At 44.1% G+C, this 12358-nt stretch overlaps 2 pseudogenes across 1 annotated transcript in view; both read left to right on the forward strand.

Annotated features, from left to right (window-relative positions):
• LOC146799983 (uncharacterized) overlaps positions 1 to 12358 on the forward strand; it is a 390259-nt pseudogene that overhangs the window by 345208 nt on the left and 32693 nt on the right. Inside the window, exon 11 of the transcript XR_014968028.1 lies at positions 1869 to 1979. The product of XR_014968028.1 is annotated as an uncharacterized LOC146799983 (transcript). The remainder of the gene's footprint in view (positions 1 to 1868; positions 1980 to 12358) is intronic.
• LOC146799984 (YEATS domain-containing protein 4-like) lies at positions 3621 to 5453 on the forward strand (annotated as a pseudogene).

The following is a 12358-nucleotide window of genomic DNA, read 5'->3' on the forward strand; positions in this document are numbered from 1 at the left end:
ACGACCTCCACTGATGGTTCTGTAAGATGTACCTTTTGTCCTGAATTTTGACCTTCTGTCCTGAATTTTTGTCCTGAATTTTGTCCCTTTGTTCTGAATGTTTACACTCACCGTCCTGAATTTGCACCCATGCCAGTTGGTCACCCTATGTCCAAGGTCCTACCGGCACACTATGCAGTCACTATTGAAAGCAGACCTAGGCTGTCATGGGTTTGACAAGGAATGGCAGGGATATGCCACAGACCAATGAAGACCAAGGGTTTGCCAGACTCAGATTAGTACAGGACAGTATTCTGCACATTAGAGACCTGTCTCTGTTAACTATGAATAAAATGCACACAGGGAGCTACTCTTGGCATGGAAGTGATTGTGTTGCCTTTTTAAGTGTTACGCAGGTACAGACACACTCTGAAGCATGGAGGAGGTGTTTGAGGTGACAGAGGGCCAGTCCAGGAGGGAAAGGATTGGATAAACTGCTTTCTTGCTTACAAAGGCTTTTCCTTGTGAACAGTGATAGGGACTTAGTAATTCAGAAATGTACAGGCCTAGTGTCGGTTCTACCTAGGAGACGGGGCCTCGAGTCAATGTTGGGCATTGACATGTGGAACGAAGGTTTGATTAGGAATTTACAGTCTTGGCCACTGTGGAGCCATGTGCTCCTTGATAGCTGGACATTCATGCAAGCGTGGCACCAGGACATCGTCAGAGTGGAATGTGTTGCTGGACTCCTGCTGTTCCTGTCTGACAATAAGCCCAAGTGGAGCTAAGGCTTATCAACAGAGGCAACGTGAAAATGAATGGGGTTGCCATCACGGGAGCAAGATTGGTGGGCTTTGGTAGCAGTGGAGGGGGGGGGGTGAGGTTACTGTGATCAGAGGGAAGCAGAAAACTGCAGGAAAGTGGGGATGCATGGGAGAGCAGGCCACTTTTGGGGAGTGCTAGGCTCTCAGAGGCTCCAAGCCGTCACGCAGTAGGCTGTTCTCATCGTTTCGGTGCTGTCAGGCAGCGAGAGGCAGTCATGGACCGAGGCACTGTTAGGGAGCAGGACACTGAGGGAGAAGGATCTCAATGTCTAACTGACCGTCTGTATCAGTGCACTCAGGGAGCAGGATCTAAATGTCTAACTGACCGTCTGTATCAGTGCACTGAGGGAGCAGGATCTCAATGTCTAACTGACCGTCTGTATCAGTGCACTGAGGGAGCAGGGTCTCAATGTCTAACTGACCGTCTGTATCAGTGCACTGAGGGAGCAGGATCTCAATGTCTAACTGACCGTCTGTATCAGTGCACTGAGGGAGCAGGGTCTCAATGTCTAACTGACCGTCTGTATCAGTGCACTGAGGGAGCAGGGTCTCAATGTCTAACTGACCGTCTGTATCAGTGCACTGAGGGAGCAGGATCTGAATCTCAAACTGACCGTCTGTATCAGTGCTCTGTGGGAGCAGGATCTAAATGTCTAATCGATCGTCTGTATCAGTGCACTGAGGGAGCAGGATCTAAATGTCTAACTGACCGTCTGTATCAGTGCACTCAGGGAGCAGGATCTAAATGTCTAATCGATCGTCTGTATCAGTGCACTGAGGGAGCAGGGTCTCAATATCTAACTGACCGTCTGTATCAGGCTCCCTCTTCTCCGTCCTAGCTATCGGATGCTAACAGCCACTCTGGGAATGTTGTACAGCTGCCTTCTCTCGAGGTCCCCTCCCTCTGCCTCTCAATGCGTGACTGTGTTATGCAGTTATATACCCCTGCTCCGCCCTCCTCGCTTGCACATTGAGGTCATCGCTCACCCTCTTAAACACACTGCAGTCACCACAATCCTTCTCAGTCTCTTGTTTTGAAATTATTACTCATATGTGTTTTTACAGGCCTCCCAGATGTCTCATGTCCTACATCATCAAACATAAAAGAGAATGTGAAGTCTTGTTGCGTCGAACCTCGGGACCCTGAGACGCAGCAAAGCCTGGATGGTCTTCTCGGTAAGTAAACCTTGCCCACATGACATAGACACGGGACTGAGGCCCTGTGACTCCACATTTGCACGGGGTTTCTTCTATATTCAGTATTATTGCAGTCAGTGCACCCATCGTGACTTCACAATCCCCATCAGTTGTTCTTTGGTTAGTTTTACCTCACCTCGCTCCACTGTTCTTTTCTGCCTGTGTGTTTCATTGAAGGGATCCAGTAAGACCAGTGTTTGATCCTTTGTTCTTCTTGTCCCTGATCCCTCTTCCTTTCATGCTTCACTCCCCTTTACTGTTCATGTTGCTATATTTCATGTGCAAGTCCCATGCCCTCACTGATGTCACAAAACAAAATGCAGTGATGTGATCCTTGTGTTCGTTTACCGTACCTGATAAACCTCTGCCACTTTGTGAGATGGTTTCATTGAATATAACTGTGTGCTGTGCTTGTGTTTACAAAGTTGTGATAAACTGAAAGAACATTCTTTAGGGGGGGCACAGAAGTTTCAGAAGTAATGCCGTTAGAGTTTGTGTGCACCTTCCCTCTCCTGTCAAATGTGTAAAAGAACTGATGTCTGCAATCCGCGCAGGCATTTGTCTCTTAGGAATGTAAGTCTCTATAGGGCGCACTATATTGCGATGGCCACAGAAGTGCATTTCCTGCTGCTGTAGACGAGTAATGCTGGTGGTAGGTCTCAAGGTATTGGGATATTTCTTGACACATGACCATATTCTTTACTTTGTCTTTTTGTGCCATGTTTACTTCGTTTGCTATTGGTGTGAACCACTGCAGTCACATTAGTCTCGCAGAGCACATCTTGGGATGGCCATGCTCAAAAAGAAAGCAAACGAGTTCTGAAACTTGAAAGTTCTTCGTACACTTGTTGGGACAGAAATGTCCCCTGTATGATGTTGGTTCATCCACTGCTAGGGTCACTGAGCACCTCTTCTGGTTCCTGATTTTTGTGTCAGCAAACATGGCAATTTCACATGTTGACTGAGACATGGACTGAGACCCCAGAGTGTGGCTCTGAGCTCAAGAAGGACCCAAAGTCTATCTCAAGTTTGTTTTTTCAAGTGTTTTATTTATATTTGGCCAGGGAGATAGCCTTTATGTACAAAAATTTGAAAAAGGAAAGGGTTGAAAACAAGCAAAGAAAGTGGGAAGAGGGGGTGAAAACATCAGAAAAGGCAGATTCGTAGATTGTAACAAGAAGATTTCACTATTTTGAATTTATGAATTTCCTACAAGTGTCCTTGAGTGATAATGTTTTTAGGCAGTTTCTGAAGCAGCAATGAGCCCAGGTTAGAATGTCTGACAATAGAGACTCAGGGACTGCTCTTAAGAACTCCGACTCCACAGCCTTGCACAATGGTGGTCATAGAAATGTACAGCAGTGCCATGGTAACACCTTTCTTAGTGAGAATCACCAATCGCGTTGCTAAATATTCCCATCAAAGAGGGCTCTTTTCATTGGAGGCCAATATATCAGGCGGTCTTCATTTACAAACAGCAGCTGATGTGCATGACAGGAACAAAGACATGATTGAAAAGTGCATAATGGGAGCTTGCATGCTGCGTAGGGCCAGGTAAACCTGTCTGCGGCGTCGGATTCCAGGCCAGGGGTCAGCAGCAGAGCCCATTACATTTTTCGAATGGGACCCGTGCCGGGTGTTACCATTGTGAAGCCTATAGTTAGGCTTTCCTGTTTTCAGTTTCTATTTTTAGTAAATTCTGGTGGGGTTTTTTCAGTTTTTTCAATACCTTAAAAAAACAGTGGTTGTCAGTGGTTACGCATTTTTGCGCCATTAAAAACAACAGAAACAGTGTTTTTCCAGTGTTTATGGAATTTTAATTTAATTTTAATTATTGGTTGCTTTCTGCACTGATGGTGCATGTGCACAGGGTATATGAGATCCAAATACATTTTTACTGCATCAGAATGGACTACAAAGTCAATAGCATTCTTCATTAACTCCGAAGATTGTAAAAATGCTTTCAGCATACGGTCTAGCAACTGACAAGGAACTCTTACAGGGAAGCACTTAAGCTCAGGTGTCGATTTTGACAGACCATCATAGAACTTGTTCACATACGTAGCTGAATTACTGCAAATACAAACAATATCACTCCAATCTTTATTGAACTTGGCAGGAACTTTTTTAAGCAGCATTCCAAGCAACACTGCGTTCCATTTTTACCAAACGGCTGGTGTCATATTTTCACCACAATCTCAGATGCTTGGTGACAACATTCTGTTCACATATACCTGTCACTACATCTTGCATTGAATGTTTAAAGCTTGGGGTGTTTGGCAATTCACTTGCATTCAATACTGACTCACTAGAAAAGTGGGCTGATGTATCAAAGGATTTCACCCATTCTCTGTCTGTGGGTAAATGTGATGGTACACATTAGGAAAGATTCTTATGAAACCAGCCATTTTACCTATCAGTGAAATCAAATGTAGCCAAAATATCAAATATGAGTTTGATATTTCCTGATTCTCTACAGTTTATAAAATAACTAAATAAGACCTAAAAGATGCTTCTAAACACTGCATCTTTAGACCAAAGACCACAAAATAGAAAAAAGCAGAAGGAAGAAGAGACGATGTTTTAGTGACATCCTTAAACAACAAACCTCAAGCAGAATAATGTTAGCCCAGTCTTTCTTGATGCTACCTTGTATATCAAAGCTACATTGTATTGGCCTCTTCAGGAAGAAATAAAAATGTCTTTCACTCCTCTTTTCCTTTCTTTGAATGGCACTTAGTTTGTGGTTGCAAAGGTGTTTTTTCAGTGTTTATATGTTTACACCGGTGATGGCTATTTTCCTTTTGGTGGGGTTTTATCAGTTATTATAGGTTTAAACCTAAAACCAGATAGCCTACCTATAGTTTATGGGAATGTGCCAGATATTTTGGAAAGAAAAGGGAAGAAGAAGGTCACACTCATTAGTGGACGGTGTACATTAAACCGTATAGGAATGAGGATATGTCAGCATATGTGAAGAAAATCCAATGTAAATTGCATGAAAGTTACTGCAGTCCTTTATGGGTTGTGACTAAACCACCATATGAAATTACTGAAATAGGCTGGGGTGAATTTGAAGTAATTGTCAAAATATTTTTTATTGATCCTAATGAACGACGTTACTCTGTATCACTTGCTGAAACTGTTCCAGTCTAAGACCAAGAAATGCTAGGAAAGAAAACAGTGGTTTCGAAATTTTACGACGAGATGATCTTCTAGCTGCAACAGCTATTGACAACATCTCGCCAGTTAACACACGGAGCATACAAGCATGAAACTGAATTTAGCAAATTGGAAACCAAAACTAAGGGGAAGATGGACGCTGCTAGAAAGAAAATCAATTTTGAAATCTCTGAGCTCAAAGAAAGGTTGAAAGCTAGTCGTGAAACTATTATTAATTTGAAAAATAAAATTAAGAAACTTGAAGAAGATGATCTCTCTAAAGACATTTAGAAACCAACTAACAGAAGATCAGTAGCAGACTGGTCCAAATCGAAAATGTGCTGCAAGGTGGCACACTCATGGAGATGATGATGCCTTCAAGCAGATTGTGAGAACTGCAATTTTTATATGTCAACGATTTTACAAGTGCTAACTGGACATTGTTACACATCTCAGCCGTCTTAAGCAATTTGTAAAGTTTACTAACATAAACATATTGGACTATGTCTTGCCAAATGCCCTTATTTTAAATGGAGAAGAGACTGACATGTTCCTGTTTATTGCTTACACTGGAACCTAACACTGTGTTGGTTTTAACCTTTATGTTTGGTATTTAGCTCTGTTGACCTGCTCACTGCACAAATGGTCCAATAGATAATATTCTGGAACTATTTCGTGCTATTTTTTCACCTGCAGGTAACGTAAATGAAAAATAGTTTCAAGATAATACTTATGAATCCTCAAATGGTTAATGCAATCCCTGCAGATGTTTGTGTATGAAGCCAAAGAGTTACAGAAATGTACTTTGGTGGGCGCAGTGGGGAAAAGGGACTTGTGTCTATATAGATCTACGAGGTCCTAGCCTGTAACAGAAATTACTGTGAATGTCAATATGTTAATCATTAATTCAAACTGCATTATACCCAATATAAGCTAGGCTGCTGCAGAATGGTTTAGTCAGAGCCACTGGAATTAGGGTTGACAAAATTATGCAAGAAGAAAAGGCAAATTATGTGGAATAATGTGGCATATTTTTTACAGTGTTGCTTCATTATTTTGTACTTTTTTCACATGGTAATACTGTTTGGGAAAATATTTTACCTCATTAGTACCAGTTTAATAACCAAATACAGAAATAAGCAAATGAAAGGTGACAATTTAACCTCTGTCAAGGGCCTTCCATTGTGTGGGACCACATGTCGCCACATTTTAGTAACTTTTGATCCGTTGGAGCTAGAAACATTTTTTTTCTAAATTCTGCAGCTTATGCACCAGATGATGGATTATGTGGCAAATGTGGCATATCCATAATTCTCCAGTATTGAATCTTTCATAGATTCACATGCTTTTATCTTCCCCGTCATCATGGTGGGAGTCTCACGGTAACAGAATAACCATAGCAGTAAAAGAAAAGAAACTGCCTGGAAACCATAGAGAGTAAACCTCTGTATAACCACCTATCCTCATTATATGGACCAAACCACAGCCAATCAGCAACCAGCCCAGAAATACACCATCCCCAGCAGAGCCACCATACCTCAGATTTCCAACCGCCATCGTGTGAGGAGTCTCCCTGAGCCTAGCTCAGTTTGTATCTTTGCTGAACTTTTGACCTTCAACAGTTGGAAGTAAGGTAGTGATTTCTTCATCTCTTTATTATTCAAGATGTCTGAAAGCTCTAAAAAGAGACTCTTCAGATCCTGCAAGTCCTGTGAAAAACCCAGATTGTTTTCTGAGGATCCAGACAAGGAGTGCTTGTACTGCTTGTACCCCAAGCATGTTCCTAAGGAATGCAAGCACTGTCGTACCTTCTCTGCGAAGACTCTTAAGGACAGAGAAGCACGTCTCCTCTAATGGCTCCAAAAGAAGAAAACCACAGACTCTGAGTCTGATGGAGATTCTAAGGGACATACATCCAAGAAGCATAAGAGGGATTCTTCTGAGGAGAAAGGAGATCAAAAAAGGCAAAAATCTGGGAAATCTAGAGAGAAAGAGTCCTCTTCTTCTTCTTTGCTTCAAACTACTCATAAATCTTCCTTGGAGACTAAGGCTCCGTCGTCAGTGCCGTTGTCAAAAGTCAAAACATATTTCTGTCAGCTCGTCGAAGAAGGCGTCGACGACTCCGACAATGATTTCCTCGACGACGACTGCGTCGTCGACAGCCGCTACGACGACGACTCCGTCGACGGTGAGTGTAAGGCCATCGTCGACGTCAACACCTATTCTGTCAACGATCCCGTCGACGATTAGACTGTCGTCGAGCAAGCTGTCGACGGTAACTGTGTTTAAATCTCCGTCTACGAAGTCTTCCACTTCCATCTCAATTAAACGTTATGCTCCGTCGACGGGCTCGTCCACGGGCAAGAAAGCAGAGTTTTTAACACCTAAAATCTCTCTGCTTCTCCCATCCCATATTCTGGATTGTCAGGATTCTGAAGATGAAGGGCCTTATGGTGTAGCCTATAGTCCCTCTCAACTACACATTAAAAGTCAAGAACCTGATGATGAAGAGTTCCAGGGAGTACAGGAACAGTTCTCTTTTAAAGATCGACCTGTTCAAGGTTCTACTCGTTATGAGTCTTTCCATCAGGCTTATAACTATGAGGAAGTGGAAGAAGCGAGTTCCATTGTCCAGGAGGACTCTATGTCAGTGCCGATATCCTTAATAACGGATTTAAGACATATGATAAACAGTTATTATCGGCGTTTTCCAGAGGATAATGCTCCAGCCGCCACCTCAGCAAATATACCACAGACAGTGGTTCAGACACCAGTGGTTCAGACGCCTCCAGTGCAAAAAGTAGTGTCTCCGAAAATAATTACTATTCGGGATGATTTGGTAGAGAGTGATCATGAAGATCAAACAGAAGAAGGAGAGATACCACAAGATGACGTAGAAGGGGATGAGTGGGATCAATATATTGTGCCAACTTCTCCTTCATCACCCCTGCCTCAAGCGAGTTCCCCGCCAGAAGACATTGCAAGTTTCCATGATCTGGTTGAAAAAGCCTCAAAAAGGTTTGAACTTTCATTACCTGTTAAGGAGAATTAATATTTTCTTTAAGATTTTAAGGAAACTTCGCGGAAATCTATAAGAGCTATCCCGATTATTCAACATATATGGGATGAAGGCTTGAAATTAATGAGAAATCCGGCTTCAGTACCAGCCTCAATTCCAAAAATTGAAAAGAAATACCGTGCTCCTGAGACTTCACCAGTGTGCCTGATTGGACATCCACGTCCTGAGTCTGTGGTAACTCAGGCAGCTCAAAGACGTTCCAAAAATCCAGTCTCTTCATGTTCGGTTCCCCCTGACTAGGAAGGAAGGAGGTTGGATAGCGTTGGAAAGCGTTTTGCGGTTATGGCAGCAGCTTCCATCAGGTGAAGTACTGGGTTTTTCAGAACCAACCCAGCGGTGCCAGGGGACACACCCGAAGACTTCGAGTTCTTCCTGTTTTGGACCACAGAAACACAGAGTCTTCTAGGTGAAGTCAAAGATCGTATTTATTGGCTGCAGACCAATCACAGGTATCCGAGAAGTACAACACGATGTATGTTCTCAGGAGACTGCCCCAAACCAAAAACCAGTCTTTTCTTATATACAGAATATTACGCTCTGGGCGACACCGCCCTCTTTTACAAGTGGTCGTTCACATGTTTTCGCTTCAAAGAAAGAGCACAGTCATGATGATAATCCCACATTTCAGCTCGGTCAGCACGTAATTATTTACCCAGCGAGGCTCAGAACCCTCATCAGATATCAGCAGATCCCAATAAAACGGACACCTCTTCCTCATAAAACAAGCCATAAAGTAGGAAACAGAGTCAGGTGTGAAAGGGATTAGTCAGAAGTCGCGTGGGATACATGACTTTACGATGTGTCTGGCCCTGATGCTAATCCCATAAGGCCGCAGTAAAAGGAACCGGCCGGACAGGATTGACCTCGGGCAGCGGAGTCAGTTTGCATAGGCCACAAAGAAGTCAAAGAAAGATTGCGTGTCCTTTAGGCCTAGGCATGGCCTCAAAGCGTAGCCTATGTGAGGGCAACCACAAAATGGTTACCCTTTTAAAATGGAACCCGAGGGTTCGACATGTTGTATCGTATACACGGTGAATTCATCGGTGACATATGACGAAAACACTCATACATACCGCATTAGTCATTTGCGGTTCGCTGATACCAAAATCGGCATGGTAGGACCATGCTACCAACATGATTTCCGAAATTTACAGTACCACACAGGGCAGCAAATGCTCTATCTCTCATCAGCAGGTACAATAGACAAATGTGGTCTGATATAGCACCAATTCTGTCCCACCTTCCGGACGACAAGAAAGAGGAAGCGTCTACAATTCTCCAGGATGGAGCCAGAGCAGCCTCGGAGTCCATTGATATTGCAATGGACATTGTATCAGTGAGCTTTAGGCAGATGGCAGGTGCAGTCGCACTTCGCAGACAAGGATGGCTGAAATCAACATCTTTCAGACCTGAAGCCCAGGCAAAAATCATGGACATGCCATTTGATGGGGAGAGTCTTTTCGGTAAGCATGTTGATGAAGCGCTTCAGGGGATAAAGGCAGACACAGACACGGCTGGAGCTCTTGGGTCCATACAACAGGGCCGTTATCATTCTTTTCGTGGAAGAGGATCAAGAGGACAATTCCATCAGCGCTCCTCTTTTCAATTAAAATAGATACCAACCTTACCAACAGCAGGGATACCGCCAGTTCTCCAACAATCCGCAGTATCAGTCCTCTAACACCAGTTATCAGCAGCAGGCTAGGAGGAAATATATTTGCAGTATAGCGTTACATTTTTTTTTTTTTTTTTAAATCAATGCAGCGCCCTGGTGACAAAGGGGTCTATCCTAGGACTGCTTTCTATTCTGATACAAGCATGTGAATCTAAGATTCAATACTGGAGAAAAAACTAGTTACTTACCTGTACACTATGGTTCTCCAGTATTATCTTTCATAGATTCACATGCGGCCCACCCACCTCCCCGTTTCTTCTTAGGTAGACCACCTTTATGTCTGGTTTCATCCGTAGCTCACTCTTGGGCTGTTGGAAGTCTGAGGTATGGTGGCTCTGCTGGGGATAGTGTATCTCTGGGCTGGTTGCTGAGTGGCTGTGGTTTGGTCCATATAATGAGGATAGGTGATTATACAGAGGTTTACTCTCGATGGTTTCCAGGCAGTTTTTTTTCTTTTACGGCTATGGTTATTCTGTTACCGTGAGGCTCCCACCATGACGACGGTGAAGATATAAGCATGTGAATCTATGAAAGATAATACTGGAGAACCATAGTGTACAGGTAAGTAACTCGTTTTTTATGCGGAAAAAAGACACAATCGCTTCATTCCAGTGGCACTGGGACCAAGAGTGTGAGAGTGCCACTGCACTGCAATTATGACTGCAGCAAAGACTGGAGTGGAGACCCATTTTCCTTGCTTGTATTAGGGCCCAGGCCACCCTTGTTGCACAGGGAACAGGGCCCCAGCACTGGGAGGGGGAGATGTGGGACATTGTTACCTTTTTTAAAAACATTGCACAAAGAGGCAGACAGTCTACTTTGAGCCTCAGGCCTAGAAATGATATCTCTGCGTAGTGGGCTGAGGACAAAGCCTGTTTCCTAGGGCAGTAAGTATCATTGGTACTGCAGGTGCAATGACACTGAGGCCCAGTGGTGTGAGAGGCCAACAAACCCCAATTATGGCTATTTTACTATTCTTGCTTGTTTGCATCAGGTTCCAGTGCACCCTTTCTGTGCCAGTATTTTTGTCCTCATACCATGGCCCAAGGGAGGTGAATGTCAAAGCAGAGTAGACAGCTTAGTTTTCGCCTCCGAGAGATGAGAGAAGGGGTATGACGCAATATCGGGCCCATGTTTTTAGCACAGAACAGATGAGACTGTTTTGCATGGCTGTACCTCTCGCTAGTGAAGCAGGTAACATGGCACTGGATCCCCTGGGTTGAGGGGCCTACTGCAACAGAATCACTACTGTCTTACTCTGCAAAAGAGGCATGGGCCTTGCTGGCACTAAAGCAGGGTCTAACCGTTACTGCAAAGTGTGGAAACATGTGGGGGCTCATTTTTGTCTGAAGGGATCAGAGAGTCTGTCAGGGCTAGAATGATGGCCAGGCATGGTAGAGAAAGGCAGAGGCAGAGAGGCAGCCTGCTACTCAGGGCTGCAGCTATCATTAGTCTCGCAGGTACATCTGCATTGGGGTCCAGGAGAATGAGGGCTCACAACACCCTACTTATGTGAGCCAGAGTTTTGTGGTCAATTTATATTTTGTGTGGCGTATTTCCTCTTTTATACTGCTCATATTTAGTGCAGAATATGAGCTACAGAAAAGTACCCTTGAAATGATCTCGTACTCCTAGCCCCCTGATACCAGTCCCGCTCCCCCAAGCCTTGCCATAAAGTTTTGGAGGGGGGCCCGACTTCAAAACATTTTCCTTAGGGGGGCTCAGAGCAAAAAAGTTTGAAAACCTCTGCCTTAGAATATTCCCAGGCTCCAGACTGGATCCGGGGAATTTTATAGCAAAGCTACTCAGCTAGGTCAGGCCGGGCAACATTGCTCCGTGCGCCACAGCCCGAAGTTTATCTCCAAGCTCTCTTCCAAGGAGACTATCATTCAACACCGTCAACAAGTAAGGTGAATCATAATTAATTTCTGACCTTAGGGCCTCTTTGGCTCAGACAATCAATGATGGGCAAGAAGTACGTCATCCATTCAGGCTTGGATACCACATACTGCCTTGGGAGGGTGGTCGGTATCTGTGTTGCCCTCAGCAGGCACACCTTGTTGAGATGATCCCGACTTTCCAGAAACATCCAGGAATCACTAATGGATATGGGTGTTGTCTCTTTGGAGAGAACACAGACTCTGTAGAACAGCTTCAACACGTTCCCTGGGGCTGGTGGCTCTTGCGAAGTACTTTCCTCACCAGTTCCAAAACATCAGGGGCTATTCCAGGGGTCTGCCATATAGTCCGAGACAGCCTTCCCAGACAGTGATGCAGCAGACAGCCCAGTCCTTTTATAAACGTGCAGAATGCATGCAGGTCAGCAGGTCAGCAGTCTCATTAGTTCTCCAACTCCTTTTCCTTTGCTACAGTGGCCAACAAACTGTGTTAGTTTTTCCTCAACTGCTTATACCCAACTAGTTGGGGGCAGGATTCAACACT

Source organism: Triturus cristatus, chromosome 8 (genome assembly GCF_964204655.1).
Source record: "Triturus cristatus chromosome 8, aTriCri1.1, whole genome shotgun sequence".
Lineage (NCBI taxonomy): Eukaryota > Metazoa > Chordata > Amphibia > Caudata > Salamandridae > Triturus > Triturus cristatus.